Source organism: Melopsittacus undulatus, chromosome 5 (genome assembly GCF_012275295.1).
Source record: "Melopsittacus undulatus isolate bMelUnd1 chromosome 5, bMelUnd1.mat.Z, whole genome shotgun sequence".
Taxonomy (NCBI): Eukaryota; Metazoa; Chordata; class Aves; order Psittaciformes; family Psittaculidae; genus Melopsittacus; species Melopsittacus undulatus.
The window spans coordinates 86,809,076-86,821,087 of record NC_047531.1 but is presented as its reverse complement, the minus strand read 5'-3'; the positions used below and the strand labels follow the sequence as shown (position 1 = coordinate 86,821,087).

The window sequence follows — 12,012 nt, the reverse complement described above, 5'->3', positions numbered from 1 at the left end:
TAAAAATCTTTTAAAATGTACCTTTAATTATATGAAATAGATTCTGGGATGTTCTGGATCATCTGTGAAATGTTTAGCTGCCACAGACATGCTTCCATCACAAATAGGAGACAAATTGAAGGTTGTGCTTTTAAAAGGAGCATATCTTGAGCAGCCAAACAAGGAAAGAACTGCCTGCTTGTGATTTTCAGTCTACAGAAAAGCATGTGTGTGCTTTTATGGAGATGCTACAGAAGCTGTTCTGCTGAAGCTGGTGTTTTAGCACTGAACCTATGCTGGCTAGAGGTTGCATAGCAGGATGGGGGGGTACTGCCAGGAGCATGTTGTGCTTGTGGGGTGTCACAGTCCTGCTGACGCTGTGGAGCCATTGCTCCATGGGCTTTCCTTGTGCTGTGCAAGGATGTAACAAAGGATGGGCCATCGGGCAAGGGAGTATGTCCTGAATGGTCATATATGTGCTTGGCTGCTGGGGTCGATGAGGAGCTATGCTTAAGAAAAATGAGTTGCTGCTGGCTCCCTTTCTGCAATGTGTGGGAATGAGCTGAGGGCCAGAGTGGTCTCAGACAGAGTGTGAACATCCATTAATACCTTGTTTTCAGTGTGTTCATTGCCATATCTGATTGTCTAGCTGCTCTCCTCACTTTGGAACAACAAATTGTAAGGCACTGCCACTGGTTTGCTGCCTTGTCTTGGACTGCTATCTTTTTATCACTAGAAACGTAGACTACCAATGGTCAGTTAAATATGGAGGGAGCACTCAATAGGCCTGCCAGTGTGTACCAAAGTAGGAAAAACTCCAGGTTCAGGAGCTGGAGTATGGGTGAGGTTTTCAACATGGTGTAACTAGGGGCTAGAAATCCTTCTAGAGAGGATGATGACTTAAATTCCACTCTTCCTTTGTGAGCCCGATGACAAACTTGTAAAAAACAGCTTTGCAGATTTAAACAACAAACCCCTCTCCCACAGGCCCCTGTCTCTTCAAAGTTTTCTTTCCTTTGAGCTATAAATTCACTGCTGATATTGGCTTAGGAATTGGCTGGGTGCCGGATACAGTTGTCCCACAAAAATGTACAGAATATCTATCTTTCAGTCTCAAATAAAGAAAAGCATGGAACAAAAATGTCAGGGATAAAATGTGTTAAATAGAACATGACCTTCACTGGAGTAAATATATTCAAGACTTACGGGAGCCTCAAAAAAGCCACTCTTTTTTAAAATGCAAATGTGTCTGTTGGTGATTGATGTCAGAGGCAGTATGATCAATGGGTAGATGGTGGGAGCTTAAACCAAAATGTCTGATCAGAGGTTTTAAAATCAGATTCTGCCTATATGTGCAACATTCATGCATATGCTGTGCTTTTGTAGGCTGACAGCTGATAACCTGCACTGCTTTTTTTTTCCCCTGTCATAGAATTGAATATCACATGTTGAGTTGTCATCGAATTGTTGTTAACACAAATTGTTAGAAATTCAGCTACATATTTGAGTTATGCAAGGGACTAAAAGCTGTACTTTGAGCAAGGTTATGTCTAACTGTGCTTTTTCACATCAGCAGTGAAAAATACTATGAAAATAGGCAAAACTGCTTTAAGCCTCTTCTAAATGCTGTTAGAGGAGAAATTAGAGTACTTATTTTAATATGTAAGATAAAAGTGTAAATGAAGTTTCCTTGCTGTGACAGAATTATTGTTTTGCCATTGTAACTGTGTTCCTTTAACCAGTTGTATATAAATACATATAATTCATATATATAATATATATATGTAAATAAAAAATCTTGTGAACAATTGCATCCTAAGGGAGACTTCCAAAAGCACCTGGAAAGTCCAGACAGACACCTTTCTGCCACATTTCTTCTTCATCCTGGTCAGGTGTAAGAGTTGGGAGTTTGCATCTGAGGACGACTACCTCATCGAGCATTTAAGATGTTGTTGTGCATATGTGAGGTTCTGCATTGTGGGTTGCTTGCTATTAGCACATCAAAGAGGAACTACTTCCTGTGATGGGTGGTGGTTTTCGTGTTGTCTCTTAGGTGATCATAAGTGGAAGATGGTGTTGCTGGGCGCACTGACAAGTATTTTCATTTGTCTCCCTTAAAATGTCTGCAGCCCAGATACACTTTGTGTGATGTCTTTTGATCTCAGGAGCTGAATAAAACCAGGCTGAGTGATCCCTGGGAACCTCTGCAGCCAGAGTTGCTGGAAAGCAGGGTAATTCAGTGCATACACTGTTTTTCTCTGAATCAGTGCCATACCTGATATGGTTTCAATGAGTTGCTTGGCTGTTGTTCACACCTCCTCTTTTAACAGCCCTAAGCCAGGACTCCAAAAGTGTTCAGAAATCAAACTTTTATTTCTGTAAGTATTTAAATTTGTATGCCATAACTGGGGGAGTTGTCTTCCGCATTCTGGCCTAACAACACTTCAAAGGGTGTGGCATTTCATAGAGGTGGCAATGAAGGAAGGCATTTTGTTTCCTTATTTAGCTTACGGGAAAGAGGATCAAGCCACTTCCAGGGGTACTGAAGTTGGTAGCCCTCAGTGCCATCATTTTTGTTTGCAGTCTCTACCATCTAAGTGTTTATACATGTAATACCATGGGACAGGCCTGCCAGGATTGCCCTACTGTGAGAGACCAGTGCCTCAACAGAATTTCCAGTCAGCACATAATATCCTGATGCTATTACTGATGAGGGAAGGGACTGGTCCGTAGGCCCCATCTTTGTGAAACAGGGTGTATATGAAGCCCTGAAACTCATCTTTCCTAGAGCTCAAGCCTTGTTTTACAGCCTGTGCTCACATCACCTGGGTTGACCTGATATCAAATAAGCAGCAATGTAATAGTGAATGAGATCTTGTTTTCATTCATGTCTCCAAAAAGCCCTAAACAGTTAAAAAATTGATCTGGAAAACTTAGAGGCACTTCAGGTTTTAGGAACTAGCTCAGAAATCTTACAGGGTTTTGATTGGTTTTGGTTTTTTGTTTTTGTAGCATACCATTAGTTTGACAGACAAAATTAGCTCAAGTTGAGGGGAAGGAATTTCTCCAAAATATTAGACTAATGCCTTGTGAGTTAAGCTGTAATGACTTTATTTTCTGAAAATTATCATTTTCCTCTGCCTACAGAGAACAGATTTTCACCTTTGAAACGGGCAATGGTAAGTCATGCTTTAGTTTGCTTATAAGAATGTAAGTGGTCTGCTTCTCTGTTTAGAATTAGCTATTTCTAGCTATAGAATTATGAAAGAAAGATAGCCCTAACAACTTGAAGAGGAAGAGAAAGTTTGTATTTTCACAACTTTTTGGGTTTGGTACCTTGTTTTCCCTCAACTTGGTAATTAGTTGGTCAATATAGAAGTAAATAAAATGATGAGGTGATCTATAGGAAAGATTAAAGAAATAATAAGGTAAATCCATTTTTATCACACTTCAGTCTCCTTTAGGAAAGAAGTGCATGACAATTAAGTCTCAGCTTTTCTTTAGGCATGTCATCCAGAGATTGCTTGACTATGAGCCAAATAGATTTGTTTTATGCAGTCTTTTAAGTTGCTGGTGTCCTTGACTGGTATTTATTGGTATAAACCAGTATAAAAGTATATCAGTAAATGGCTAAAACTTTCCTCTGTCTCAAATTTTGTCTAGTAATTAGTGTTCAGTCGTGTCTAGTCTTTCATTTCATAGGTGTTTCATTAATTGTGTCCTTTTAGGAGAGCATTCAGGTTTTAATAAATTTAATGGCACAGATTCAGTCTTTATGCATAGAAAATGTCATTCCAATTAGGAAATAGTATGGGTTGCCCAGGGAGGTTGTGAATGCTCCATCCTTGGCAGTGTTCAAGGCCAGGTTGGATGAAGCCTTGGGTGATATGGTTTAGTGTGAGGTGTCCCTGCCCATGGCAGGGGGGGTTGGAACTGGATGATCTTGAGGTCATTTCCAACCCGAACTATTCTATGATTCTAAAATATATTTATTATTTTTGTTTCACTGAAGAATTTTTGAAGAGGTGTCATATAATGGATTTTTATTATTTTTTTTATACTGTGCTTTGGACTAGAGAATAAAATCAGCCCATGAAAGAAAAAGCATGTCTTTGGTCAGGTATATATGTGTGCGCTCTGGGACCCTTGGGATTCTGTGATTCTGTATGCAAGTTTTGACTCTTCCTCAAAAAATGTGTGTCTAACTTCAAGTAGGAAACTAATCTTGTTAGTGAGGAGTATGCTTAACATACTTAAGTACCTTGTGAATGTGAGCACTTGATGTTAAGGTATCACAGGAAACAAGGCTAAGTGAAAGCCTTAGAATGGAAATGAGATGTTCTGATTAAGACTGAGATGGAGCTTTATCTCTGATATATCTCAGCAGTCAGGAAGTTACAGAATTTAAGCTATTTATTATATTGCAACTTTGAGTTTTTATTTTCCTCATTATATGTAAATTATAGTGTGTTTCTTTTTTTCATAGCTACAGAAGTTATGTTGGGTAGGCAGTGCAAAAGCTGATTTCCTACTTGAAAGAACGGGATCACTTCATGTAGCCACAGGACTTCTGAATGGCATGTCAGTCATTGAATTTTATTGATGACTGGAGCAGTTGTGTTTTGTTGATGTAAGGGTAGTTCTAGATTTTTCTCTGGATTAGGACATGCAATTGCTATTGACTGTAATGGGAGTTTTGCTGAAGCTGAGATAGTCCAGAAATCCTTGCCTCTGCAGTGCTCAAAGGGAATCTGTTCCTTTTACCAGATTTCCTGGATTTGTCCAACTTCACAAAAAGTGGATGTCTTCAGCCCTTCCTTTGATGCAGTCTTAGGAAGGTCCATGGTAAAATTTTCTGTAGGAACTGACATCCCAGCTGGACACAGCTGTGATTTTCCATCTTGTCTGTTCTTGGGCCAACAAAGGTGTTACTTGCTTTTGCAAAACTACAGGATACAACTTGTGATTAGTCGTGGTGGAGCACGGTACCCTTTGTGTTGTGGAGTTTTTTAGTCCCCTGTCATCCCATCACATGCTGTCTTCATGAGACCTTGTTTGGCAGACAGTATGAAATTAAAACAACCCCCTCAAAATTCCCTGAGATAAGCACCCCACCCTCCTGCCCCAGCACTGCTGCTTAGGGGCAAGGTCACTTGCAAAGGTGGGTTATATTTTTCCAGGGCTTTGTCAAATATTCTGCTCAAGCCGGTTAATCTAATGAATACTTTTAAACGTGTTTGTTGATGGTATTGATTAGGTGGAGAAACAGGGAAGGCAAACTGTATTTGTCTAATTAAAGGCTGATTGTGAAAACAGCTCATTTGGAGAGAACTTTCTTCACCTGATTTAATAGATAAATAAAATTTATCTGGACCTTGTCATATCAGCCTTTTGGTTTTTAAGTATATAGACCTTTGGAAGTTTTCTCTCTCCATTGCCTCTGTAGATGAAAGAGGATGGGAGGCGCCAGAGCCCCGAAGCAGCTTTCCAGTTGGCTTACATTACTCCAAGAAGGATATCTGAATGTGTTCTCTTGCTGAGATAATGCTAGGAGGCAATTTGTAGTCTCACTGCACACTGCCCAAACTGTTGTTATTTATCCTCACTATTACTTGAGGATGTCTGGTTTATCACTGTAACAGTCAGAAAGTGACTAAGTACATGTAAGGACAGACAACCAACCTGTCACTGAAAACTGTATAAGTGTATTCCAGCAGCTATGCAGAAATAGCCAAATGTTTTTTCATCTTTGACTGGAAGCAGCTAGCAATCAAGGAACTGTGCTGGTCTACAGCCAAAACAAACAGGGAATTCCCTCAGATATGTTTTGTGAAGCAAATCATGGGGGCATAATCACGTTTGGCTCCATATTAATTGGTGCAGTTTGGCTATTAAAATTCTCAGTTCTGTGTCTGATGCTTCCTGGGCTGTTCTAAGAATTGCATTGCATTACGATTGAGTTACACTCATGGCAGCAGGATCAGGTTAATGGAGGAGCAGTTTTCCCTGCAAGGGGAAGCAACTCTTTTCCCTTAATGAGGCTTTGGATGCATATTGCAGTTTGCCCTTTCTTGATTGGGGTTTTCTTCTTCCTCACTGGAATACGGACCCGCATCACTGGAAAAAGAAAAGGAGCTGCAATTCAGCTTCCTCAGTGGTGCTATGGTACTGTGAAGTTCTGCCTTTGGTGCCCTCTTCATTCCAACCCATAAATACTTCTGTCTTTCCAGTGCCTGTGATAACTGTTTGGTTACTCAAAGAATCCCTTGGGAGCTGAAGAAGCAGCATCTTCCAGGCTCAGGGGCAATATAACTGGTGAGGTATGCTATTAATGTTCTTATATGTATACTTATGTGTATTTTATTTTCCTGGAGGTATCTTAAGTTAGTTGAGACACTAACTTCAGTATTAGCTTAGTTTCTTTTGAAATTTGAGGTCTGATGTGGAAAGAGGCCATCCTGTGTGGTTAGTGTTCAGCTGAATTTAACACATTGGAAAGATACTTTCTGGTTGTCCTTGATTGAACGGACTGTCAGAAATTGCTTGGGTATGTGTGAGTCTTCCACCTTGATGTTTCCTTTTGTTAGTGTTTTATGTGCTAAGGATTATGAGTAAGTATGTGCACAGTAATATAGCTCTCTGAGAGAGTGGAAAATTCTTCCATGTTGTGGTTCTTATGGTGGCTCCTGGACATTAAACCTATATGTAGTCACATTGGCACACACACATCAGCTGTATACACATGATACAGACTGAGGTAATTATTTCAGCTCAGTGGCCATATTAGTCTTTCTCCTGGTGAAAGGTTATGAATATGGAGACTATTATATGTCATTAAGATAATAGTGTTGCTGAATATGTTAGCAAAGTCAATGACTTTATATCCCCTAGGTGTTCTGGTTTTAGTTTGGTAGGGACATGTGAAATTATTCTGCCTGCCAGGTTGGAGGAAATTTGCCTTTCAAGAGATTGTTGCTTCAGCACTTGATAGGAGTTTTGCTTATAATTGCTGTTTAGCACAAATTGCTCTGAGGAACTGCATCATTTTGACTACACAGGGGGAGGTTATGATGTCATGTGTCACAAATTCACTGTTCCAAAAGCATGGGACATTTATATAAAATAGTAACAATGCAGAGTTATAGCAGTGAAGCTGAAGGAAAACAGTCAAAAGGGATTTATAAGCAGAAGCCAGCCTTGATGATAAGGTGAGGAAGGGACTTGCCTTGAATTGGCTACCTTTTTGTTGAATGCCTCTCTGAAATGACTGGCCACTGTCAAGGGCTGTGCCTTGGATGGGGGATATCACACATCCAATCCTGACTTTTTCTGTGAGAGTAATCTTTTGTAAGTGTCCCGAGAAGCTGTGGTCATGCACATGGCAGAACTGATGGTGGTGGTGTCTGCATTAACTTTAGTGAGTGAAGAGCAGATAAATTGCTTGTGTTTGAGTCATGTTGCTTGTCTTGCAGCATTTTTCTAGTCCACCTTTTATGATGGCTGGTGATCATCAGGCAGTTCTCAGTGTTAAGCAGCATTCCTGAGTGCATACTGAGTTTGTATGGTCAGCTGTAGCTTGTCTGCTCTTCTGGGCTCTGGATATCACAGCTTACATCAGGAGATGAGGCGCAGGGTGAGCTGGGCTAAAGACAGGAGTAGTAGAAACCTAGAAGTGATAGTTTGTTGGAGTGTATTGGCTTCCAAACAGTTCTTTTTTATTTACATGTAGAAGTGTAAACGCTCCAGTTTCATTCCTTGGGAATAATTAATCCTTATGTATTGGAAAGCAATGCAATGTGCAATGGATGAGCTCTCCCAGCAAAGGCATGTCAGAGTAAAATTTTTGAGGCTATTAACTACGCTGACAGGGTTGGTTAATTCTGTAAGGATAATATTTTGGGTAAATTCCCAGCCTCTAAATGCCTGAAGGCAGGCTTGTCCGTATTTGTGGTGTATTTGAGGTCTAGCGTTCCTCCTTTGGGCCATGTATTTTAAGAGGAAGTTTTAATGGAAGGAAGCATTGTAGCAGAGTAATAGCCTTCTCCGAAGCACTTCTCAAAGAAATGTTAAGGCCAAAGGTTTTGTTTTTTCAAGGCAAAAAATGTGAATTTTCTAATATTTATTCAGTTATAAATAGTGATGGGCAAGGCTCCAAGGATGGATTCCTGGGAGATTGTATCAGGGGTTGTTATTCCCCAAGCTAGACAAATGCAATTGTTTCTTTAATTGTTGTATTCTCTTTGGCACAGAGAACAGCAGATAGAGAATAATTGTAATCAATTTGTGAGTTTTTCATCCCTCTGCTCAGGTACCTTTTATTTTTCTTCAGTCCCAACAAGAACAAAAATGTCTTACTTCTAATAACAGATGGCAGTTTGACACTGGAAGAATCCTCATTCTAAATGTGTTGGTTCTCCAGCCATGGTAGTAGTGATGCAGATTATATTAGCAGTAGGGGTAGTGCAGATGGTAGGAGAAAGTGTATCCTGGTGGGGGGGAAGTACTTAATTGACATGCAATACATGCTGCTGTTGAATGACCAGCTGTGCTTGGGCAATTAACTGCATTTATCCGTACCTCTCTTTCCCCATCTGTAAACAGAAGGGAAGTCTATTACTTGTTTATTACTTTGAGAGCTGCTGTTTGAAAATGCTGTGTTCCTTTAAACTGAAAACAAAATCTGCTGATACAATTATTAATAGATGAATGTTAACTAATTCAATTAACAGATTAGTTTGTCTCTCAGAGCAAAATTCAGCCTCTTACAGGGCAGGTCTTATAAAGCTCAGCATGCAATTTATGCACTGCCAAAAATTTAACATGAAACCCGAGTGATGCTTATAGCCTTGCTAAAGAGGCTGAAGCCAGAACCTTTCTAATGCCTTGGCACTTTCAAAGAGAGTTACAGTGCTTGAGATGTGTTTTATAGATTCATCCTTGGCAGTGTTCAAGGCCAGGTTGGATGAAGCCTTGGGTGATATGGTTTAGGGTGAGGTGTCCCTGCCCATGGCAGGGGGGTTGGAACTGGATGATCTCAAGGTCCTTTCCAACACTAATTATTCTATGATTCTATGATTCGTAGGTCTGCCTGAAATCACAGGGCTGTCCTGGTGCATGTGAGGCATCTGCCTCATTCATATGCATCACCAGGAAAATAATGTCTAGATGTAAAATTCTAAAATATAAGAAAATGCACAGCATTAATTCTTAGGAAAGGAGTGCAGTTTCTGGTTTGCTTTCTAATTCTCTATATCAAGAATAAACATATGGTAACTAAACTTACTGGGAAAAGTATTTGGTAGTAAATGAATTAGCTAAGACCTCCCATAGGAAAAAAAAAGAGCATTTTTCAAGCACTGGTGTGGTTTTGTGTAGATATATGTTTTTCTATTAGTAGTTACTGAGAAGAAATATCAAGATCGGCCTCTAATAATTATTAGATATCATTCCACAGTCTTGCAATGTAGCATTTTTTTTCAACTTACGTAAGGCAGGTATTTAACTTTTTTAGAGTTGTGGCTAGGATCTTTAGGATGTTTTAGAGTTTAGGGGACCTGACAGATATCCTATTGTAATGTGTTTTGTGCTATCCACATCCAGAAAATTAATACCCAGTTCTTATAACTCTCTCTTCTCCTCTCAGAACCCAACAAAAAACCAAACCAGCCAAGTCACAGGGATCAAATGACAGAATTGCTGCTTTTCTTGGTGGCTGTTTGTACTATCATATATGCTAAAGGCATTCCAACCAAGGGCACGTGGCCATAATGGAATTTGATGTACAATCAGTTTTAGGGAACAGCCTGTGCCTTGTTATATAATCCATAAAAGGCTTCCCAACTTCCTGAAACCGGCTCCTTCTGTTTTCAAGTCTGCATATGATCTCATAGGAAATGATCTGGGGGAGGCCATCTAACCCTTTTGCATAATCAAGGTAGCATTGTTCTTTTAATGCCTAAAGTGACTTGTTTCACTGATATAAGCTCAATGATCCACTTCTCCTCTGTTGCCAAATGCCTGTTATCAGACTTTGCAATGATTTCTGCGACATTCGATTAAGAGTGAGAGGACTGAAGTGTGACTGAAAGGCTGGCCTTGATAATGCCGTTCATCTGCTTTGTCACCCTTTTTGTCTGAAGTGTTTCTTAAAATTCTAAACCTAGTGAAATTTGAAATTCAGAACTGCAAATATGTAACACGGGTGAGCAAGGCTTTTTTTTGCAGTGGACTCAGAAGTGGGTGAGTAGTCTGTGTTTCACTAAGTTTCTGAAATAGCAGTAGTAGCAGGACAGAAAGCGAGGACAATACCTACCCTGGATTTGATATTGTAGAGCATCTCATTTTTACCTTAGCACTAGGTATAGAAAATGTGTTCCTGTATTGTAGCTCTTTAAATCCCTCACTTTCTTGGACGCTTACACAAATGCAGAGCGCCTAATGGAGTGTGTGTTCTTTTATATCCTCAGGATACCCAGGATTTCCTTAATATAGCTAGGCCAAGAAGGGAAACATCCCAATGAGCTTCTATCTCTGAAACTAGCATTAATCTTAATTGGTAGAGGAGAAAGAAAAAAAGTATCTGGGTTTTATAACTGTGCAGAAGTACAGTCATGGTCTAGTTCATGTGAGCAGGTAGTAACTGCACCAAACTGAAACTGCAGTGAGCCTAAGCAGAGGGCTCTGTGGCACTCTGCTTACTGCAGAGTTGTTAAGTTTGGCACTCTGCTCTGGGCTTCAGTCAAACATTTTCTTAACCATATTAGGCAATAGGCTTTTGATGTACTTATTGTTTGTGCTCATATTTTACGGACTAGACAGCCACTGCTTTTAAGATCTAGCAGGTTTAATAAAATAAGACAAATAAAATCCTTTGAAAACTGTCATTAAAGTTTGGCAACAAAAGAACAGCATTTCCCAAGACAAAGGTAACCAAAGCTGACATTGCTATAACACAAGTTGGTGGTTCCCTTGTGCTTTTCACCCATATATCTTGCTCACTCTGTAAAACAGACCCTGGCAAAAGCCCAATAGGTAAATATTATGCTCTTATTCAGCTGAAAGAAAAAACAGAGTGCAGTGAATCTGACTGGCTAAGGCACAAGCATGCCCATTCCCTTTGTCAGGCTCATCAGAGGCATGGTTAGCCCCCAGCGGAGGGGCAGGGTGAACAAGTGGATTGGTGACTTTTTAAACAGTTGTAACAAGATTTCCTTGGGTTTGGTAAATGCAGCCTTTTGTGTCCTGGTGAACTGTCAGCAAGGTCCACTTATGTGCTTGTCCTGTTTCCTGGAGAAAATAAAGAGGAGAAACAGAAAATACTAAATATTGAGTTGTTTGGTGCCCTCACCACTGCAAATTATCCCAAAGCCAAACAGATCAGGATCTGACATTTATTTTCATGATGGAGCCACTGACAAATGCCTCATCTGGGACATTGTTTACCAGTACATGCAGGCCTTCTTGTTCAGGGAGTTCCTAGTCAGAGCTGTAGCTTATACCTTGGGCAGTGCAAAAGCATGCTGGTGTTGCTTCAGGGTTACCAATGTCTGAAATTCCCCAGTCAGGGATAGAATATTCCACTGGGGAAATTTCCAAACCCGTTTTCAACCTAAAATGTCAAAATAGGGCATTTTCAGGATTTAGCTGGTAATTTTTGTGCTCTTAAAGGATGAAAAATTGAGAGGCAGTGGTGTTGGTTAAACATATTATCAAGTTTACCACATACTCTGGTAAATTTTACTATTAAAATTTTTATCAATACATGTTTTCATAATTTTTGATTAACTATTACTCCATGTAGTTGTAAACTTTCACTAAAACAATGCTTTGCTCTTGCTAATGCTCTTCTAAGGCTTGCAGACAGTTGCCCCATCCCCTTCTTAAGATTAGTCAGTTGGTGCATCCTTATGCTTTTAATCTCTTTTTGTAAGTCAGCCCCTCTCTGCTTGCTTAACATTTTTATGGCTCTCTTGTGATCTTCCTCTGGTGTTATTGTCATGCAGGAAATGAGTTCTCCAGAGCTACATAAAGTAT

General features: G+C 39.9%; 1 protein-coding gene across 8 annotated transcripts in view; it reads left to right on the top strand.

Annotated features, from left to right (window-relative positions):
* LOC101876724 (caldesmon) overlaps positions 1 to 12,012 on the top strand; it is a 185,170-nt gene that overhangs the window by 33,345 nt on the left and 139,813 nt on the right. For 2 of the 8 annotated variants that reach the window (XM_031048118.2, XM_031048115.2), the window contains exon 2: positions 6,210 to 6,299. The exons of 4 other annotated variants lie outside the window; for them this stretch is intronic. The gene's annotated coding sequence lies outside the window, so the exon portion shown is untranslated. Of the gene's footprint in view, positions 1 to 3,126; positions 3,159 to 6,209; positions 6,300 to 12,012 lie in introns of all 8 variants that reach the window. 2 more of the 8 variants (XM_031048116.2, XM_031048117.2) reach the window with 2 other exon arrangements.